Here is a 7,500-nt window from a genome sequence, read left to right as displayed (position 1 = left end):
AAGTAAACGGCTGGTGATAGTTTACAAGCGTTTCTGGAATAACATACAAAACGACGTTCATTTTGTTTGGATTAGAGCTTGGCCATGAAGTAATGCCTTAGGAATAATCATTAAATACATTTATCTGTGCGAGATTGAGTAATAGGCGTTATGATGGCGGGTACACTAATCCAAGTTTGACTTATTTCGTATAAGTTACAGTACTAGATGAGAAATGTGAATTTGCTCATAATCTCTATAATAATCTCAGTTCACGTTTTAAGGTATTATAATACTGGGAATAGTATAATATGATATATTATAACCGATTAAATAAGAAAGAGTGTAACATGGTACCGAAACAACTGAAGTCTTCATTTGTAACCATATGTGTTGAACCGCAAAATACTGAGAGAGATACAATAAAGAATATAAGAGCTTTCAAACCTAATGTTGCTGCTACATACGAACACAGTTTCAATATATTTATGATCGGAGTGATAAAATCATTTTGATTTGATTTTATGAGTTTGAGACAAAGAAACACATTAGCACCTAGCTCATATTCGTGATTAGTATTTGATAATTGGTCGTAAATTTGGTTGTCAGAAGGTGTGAAATTCTAAGTTTTAGGAGCAGATATTTTGAGAAAGTATAATAGTGATGACCGTTCGAAAGTAAAAAAAGAAAAGACATAAATAAGTTAAAAATGGAAATAGAACATCGGTGTGGTGGGGCGATTTTGCCAATAAAGGTGAGATAAAAGAGAAAAGCTGAGAGAGAATGACAGGTGTTATGAGATATGATCTTATATCGGAGACATTGTTAGAGAGAAGTGGTTGGTGAGATACCTGATGGATGGAAAGCTTGGCAACGTAGTGTGCTAAGAAACAACTTATAATTTGGAGTTTCAGAAGCGTTTGGGGAGACACAGAAGCTGAACCTGGCACCACACCCGTAGTGGATTGCACATGGTGTTAATTGAAGAAAGCTAAATACCAGGACACGGTTGATGAGGCTATTGTCAAATGAGGGCCTATAGATTATTCCACAATGGAGTTGGACCATGACAGACTTTAGCAAGATTTGCCTATTATCTCCCAAACAATTAAAGAAATGAGTAGAAAGATTACCATGGTAGCTGATATGATTTACCGATGGTTGCGGTTGACAACAGAACAAAAATTGGAACCTTTCTTTCGGTGAATTTAATCCTCGCTAATTCGATCCTCGCAGCTCTCTCAGGCGAAGATTTATGTATGTATTAGGGCTTCCAGCTACTTCAGTATTTACACACACACGCACATACACACACACACACACACACACACACACACACACACACACACCCACACACACACACACACACACACACACACACACACACACACATGTATACGTTAGTAATGAACTGATAGCGCGAATACTGAAAACTGGGAAGGAGGCTAAACAATTCTTTTTAATAGAATTTATGTTAAATTCGAAGATATCTGAGGTCACGTGTTGACAAATTTGTGAACATGAAACCTGAGGCTGTGGAAATTTAGCATAAAAATATTTTAATACATATATATATATATATATATATATATATATATATATATATATATATATATATGTATATATGTAATATACATACATACATACATATTGATATATGTGTGTCTGTGTGTCTGTATGTGTGTTTGTGTGTGTAGATATATGCAAATTTATATGCGAGCGTCAGAGAATGTGTATGGGAGTGTTTGTGAAGAAATTTAGATCTTCACAGACACACTGACATATATATTCATTTATATGCATATATACATATAAATATATACATGCATATATAAATACGTAGATATGTATGTATGAATATATATATATATATATATATATATATATATATACATATATATATATATATATATATATATATATATATATATATATATATGCGTGTATATATGTATAAATGTCTAAATATTGTATTTAATTACAATTTGAATTCTATTTATTGTTCATTAATTTATAATCTTTATAGCTACTACGGAATTTACAATTTTTAATGTCGAAGTCATTTTCCTTAATTGCTTGAATATGTTTAAGCAATATATCAATACGTTTTACTATAAATCATAATTTTAAATTTGTATCTCAGTACAATAAATTAATATTCCTCCATATTAGATTACGTAAATTTCTTCCGAGAAACAAAGTAAAGTAGAAGTATTAATGAAATATAGATGCTAGTTATTAAAATAGTCTTGATCTAATGCTTATTAATCCATATTTTATTAAGCGCGAGTTCTCACTGTCTGATGCCTGTCTATCTGGAGTGCATAATTTCATTCAGTTTACATGTGTATTACAGTAGCCATCTTTCTCTGTTTGTGATGATAACATACAGAGACACATAGCTATCAGAATATTGAATTTCTGAATAGAAAATCAAATATTACTGTCGTTGTCTGTGTATTTGTTAGCTAATATTATAAGAAAACGAATGTAGAAGAGTCTACTGCTTGTTTCCAAGTTTCTACTAATGCTACATTAAATTTATGCAACTATTCATACATTTTGTTCTGTTGTAAGAAAAAAGATGCACACATTCTATCTAGGATTGGAACCGAAATTTTAAATAAATGGGCATGTATAAATAAAGGGTGTTTCTATTCCAATCAGCCATAGAGTCTCTACTCACGCCAGCAAGTCAGCCTCTACTGAAGCCATTAAGACAGTATTCACTCGAGCCAACAAGACAGGCTTTACTCACCCAGCTAAAAATACAGACATCACTCAAGCCATTATGACAGGTTTAATATATGTAGTGTTGGCTCGAGTAAAGATAAAGTACAGCATTGTTGGTTACAAAGCAGTGAAATCTGTATTGTAACCAACAATGAAGACTTCACTCTAGCTAACAACACAGTTTACAGTCAATTTAGCCAAAAACACATACTCCACTCGAGCTAAAAGGACAACCTCTATTCTAGCCATCAAGGCGGGAGTTACTCCTCCAGCTAACAATACAGCCTTCACTCACGCTATTAAAATGGTCGGCTTCACTCAATCAAGTTAGTCTTCTATGCTCAAACCTTACACGACCTTACCCTGAATTTTTTAAAACTCATATCATCTCTCATCACGTACATATACAACAGGATGCAGTTTTGACAGACTGAATTTTCGTAGAAAAGTAACAGAGTTAAACACTGTCATCACTTTTTCTCTTCTTCTGTGGAATGGAATGTTACATGTTTCCGTGTTAATTCGTATTTCATGATTTAAATATTGAAATTTACTACAATAAAATCATACATGATTAATTTTCATGCCGGATTGATATGTTAATTTCTTAATTGTTATCAAACTGACGGCAATATGTAAATTGACGTTTCGCCATTATATTTTTATGGTTTTTATGTTCACAAATATAAGTAGAGGCAGCAAGGTCAAACCACATACGTAGGATTTTGGAAAATGCCTTCTTCTGTAGGTCGACACATTCTTCTGAGTAAAAATAGTTGCCTGCCGATCCGTGAATATTCCAAAAGTAGTAGGCAGCGGTAAAACCTCGTAGAAAATGATTTTAAAAGAGAACTGGAAGACGTATCTTGCTGTCGAAAAATTCTGTCGGGTGTTGTAAAAGATGAAAGAGTCAAAAAAGCTGGTTGACGAGCTGTACTTACTTGAATGACGATGGTTATTTTCTGAATAGTATCATTACAAACGTCAGTGCCTCACCATAGCCACAGCTCTCGAGCTGAAAGTAGTTAAATAGTTAAAAAAATATAAGGGGCAGCTGAATCAACGTGTACGGCCATAATAGTGATTCAAATAGTTACTTGTTACAGAAGTTCGATCAGTGGTTTCACGACTAAGAAAACGCCCCAGAGTCGCTGAAATGTAAGCGGGGTGCAGATATTCTATTTTGGGGAGGGATATCATTAAATATACGTTTGTAGTAAATGGTGCAACGATGTATGAAGGTCAGAAGCGTTCAAAACTTGACCTTCCTGCTGTTTTGTATTATTTTTCCAGATATATTCCATATAGAAAACATCATCCAACGACTCATTCCCTTTATAAGATAATGGCATATGACTGAAGTTGCATTTGGATGCTATTTCTAGTGATAGTGTGAACACATAGAGGTCACGTTGATTTAATTAAAAGCTGGCCCGTTGTTTAAGGCAGTTTTGGGGTATTTCCATTACTTAAAAATCATTGATGCGGTTTGATGGAGTTTCGGCTTCTATGTTTTGTGGGTCATATGACCAAGTAGAGGTTTCCTCCTTCGCCCGACCGTCCAACTGCTCCTCTATAAGGCAGTTAAATGTAGATGACTTGTGTAACTAAGGCAACTACTGTATATTAAAACGAGTGCGTCAAAAACTTATTACAAATGTGCCCACTTTGAAATATATAAGAGTGTGTCCACAGGCCACTAAGAATTTTATCACCAGTAGATCTGTTACGGAGTTTTGGCGAAACATAAAACGGCACTTGGTTTGGCGTTTATGTCAGATTTAAGTGTAAATTCTTTATTTCCTGTTTCAACCTTAGGCATCTGATAGCTGTCAGCTTATATACTCATTGTAATGTTTCTGGAGAGCTAACTGAATCACATAGAATTCTTACTTAGATATTATCACTAGCGTGTCGTAAATTAACAGATTTAAGTTAAAGCTGGTGACGTTATACGTAATATCTACAAACTTCATATCGTCAATGCATGGATTCTTTACAACCTTTGTCGTATTGTTGTTTATTGTTGCCGTTGTTGTTACAGAATACGGTACGGTGTTCTCCAAATATATTGAAGTTCTGCTCTTGAAGTTGTCGCGGAAATCTCTTGCTTCTTAAGTTCATACTGACTGACCACGTCATATAGAGAGACAGTTGGGTATCGAATGTCTGAAAATAATAAAACAACCCTATCTTTCAAACCTAAATAGGGGACAACGATGTGGCTCTTCAACCTACCCAAATACCAGTCAAAGCATACACTATTATCTGAGATTAGAACATATCAAACAACGTGATACAAGGCTCTTCTTGTTTTTAGGAATAACAAGGAAGCATAACTGCTGGAGTACACTTGACTATTCATATTCTTGTATTTCGTTAACCTAGGCCTCAACTAGAACAATAAGCGTGTCACTTACTAGTGGAGGATCTTACAGTGATACACGTTTATGTATCGTGTTGCTACTGTAGTGAGAGTGTTGAGTGTGGTTGCAGTTGTTGATGAGAATGATGAGGAGAAAAAAGAAGAGGAATTGGAAGATTATTTTTGGTTATTATAGTATTAATGAGCTGGCAGAATCGTTAGCACCCCGGGCATAAAACGCTTAGCGGAATTTCCTCTTTCTTTACGTTCCGAATTTAAGTTGCACCGAGGCCAACTTTGCCTTTCATCCTTTTGAAGTCGAGAAAATATGTACCATCTAATTTCTGAGGGTGACATGCCCGAATACTGGCCTTGTGCAAAAACTTGAATCTGAAGTTTACTACAACTGTGTTGTAGCGGTCATCTGGTGACTCTGATAGAATTCTTCGATGTTTGGTCATATCGTAATTTTAGTAGCAGCTACTGTTGAAGAGTAAATTATTCCTGCAACAAACCCGACCAGCTGGCAGTTAAGAAGTTTTGAACTAAGCATTGATAAGTTTTACAACAGAACTGCTGTATTTACTGTGAAATATTCTGCTGTGTGGTAGCTGTAGGTCAAATATGACTAACGTTTCTGCTTTTAATTTCATTTGGAAACTTCAAGTTTGTTTTAGTTCTCTAGTTTATTGTAGATGTCCGAGAAAAACCATACAAAAGAACGTGCTTCAAAATGGGTTATAATGTTATATTGACGTGGATGATACTATTTAAGATTTCGGTGTCTCCTTCAGTGACACAATCGTTTCCTCTCGTTAAATGTGAACGGCTGATTTTCAATTGGCTGTTTGGTTCACTATCGATTAGATAGTCTTTTATATTTCATAGTGACATATAAGCTAAAGAAATGTGAAAAAAAAAATTGTAAAACTATCTTGAATTTTGATCTGCTAAAACTAAGAAGAGATATAGTGTCTTATCTTTATCATTGATCTACTCATCCGTTCTCACAAGAGATTTGATCTATAAAGGGCTGATCTCATAAGGGGTTATCCTGCTACGTAAAAGATATTGTATATTCACCAGTTCCCGCCGACTACTGGTTCCTACGCTTCGTAAGGTCATCAACATCGTAAAATCTAACATTACATCAGGACAGGTCATCATGTATTTACGCCTTCCTTTAATGCCCGTCAATCAAAATAAATGGTTCTATACATGTTATTCAACTGTGGCTTCTTGTGTATTTAGCCTCATTGAATTGAGTCTAGTCAGAGGCAATCTTTTTGAGCGTAAACTATTTTGAGCTCAGCGTCTCTGTACTTTTGCGCTTCCCTGTTTGTTATTTTGTTTTGATAATAAACACCAGAAGCAACTCGCGAAAGAGTGCGATAGTCATTATTTATATCTTCTGCTAGAGTTTCTCTTATTGTTCAAGCTTTGCTACTTCACAACAGAACTGTTTCGATGCAAGATTTGGTAAAGTAACATTTAAATTCTATCATTGACTGATTCCAAATAAAATATTGTCTGCTACTATTCAAGCTAATTGGTGTCTTTGTCTAGAATTATTTCTATTGGCTGTCGTGTCGTCACATATAACAGAACACAAATCTGTAACAATAACAATTTGCGATGCTGTGATAATATATATATATATATGTATGTGTGAGTGTGCGTGAGTGTGTTGTCTATGAATTTATGTGTGTGTGAGTGTGTCTGTCAGTGTGTCAGTGTGTGTGTGTGTGTGTGCGTGCGTGCGAATATATGCGTGTGTGAGTGTGCGTGAGTGTGTGTGTGTGTGTGTGTGTGTGTGTGTGTGTGTGTTTGTGTGCGTGTGTCAATTTGGAGTTGAGGTCACCAAGAAACATTGTTTTGGTTTTGAATTCATTGATTCTTTGTCCTACTTTTAAAGATGTGCAACAAAATGATTTTAGTGTACAGAATAAAAGCGTGGAGAGAGATAAAGAGAGAGGGAGAGTGAGGGAGAGAGAGAGGGAGAGAGAGAGAGAAAGAGAGAGGGGTTGTGGAGAGAAACAAAGAATCAAAATTAGACACAGAGTGAGGGAGTGTGTGAGTGAGAAAAAGATTTAGAAAGAAATAGTGGCTGGAGAGAAAGAGAGAATTAGGTACAGAGAAATGAAAGGGTTAGAGAGAGCGCGGGGAGGTAAATATGAAGTGAAAGGTAAAGATGAGATCTAGAGAGAAAGAATGGCGAAAGAAGAGAGAGAGAGAGAGAGAGAGAGAGAGAGAGAGAGAGAGAGAGAGAGAAAACTAAACTGAGAATGATTAGAGAAATAACTGAAGATTGAGCGAGCGAGATAAAGAGAAAAAATAGAATGAGACAATGAGAGAGAAGGATAGAATGAAAGTGTGAGAGAGAAGTGAGGATGTACGGATTTAGAAGAAGGAAAAGAGAAAAG

Source organism: Octopus bimaculoides, chromosome 15 (assembly GCF_046866305.1).
Source record: "Octopus bimaculoides isolate indiv1 chromosome 15, ASM4686630v1, whole genome shotgun sequence".
NCBI classification, from domain to species: Eukaryota; Metazoa; Mollusca; class Cephalopoda; order Octopoda; family Octopodidae; genus Octopus; species Octopus bimaculoides.
This window is presented reverse-complemented; position numbering follows the sequence as displayed.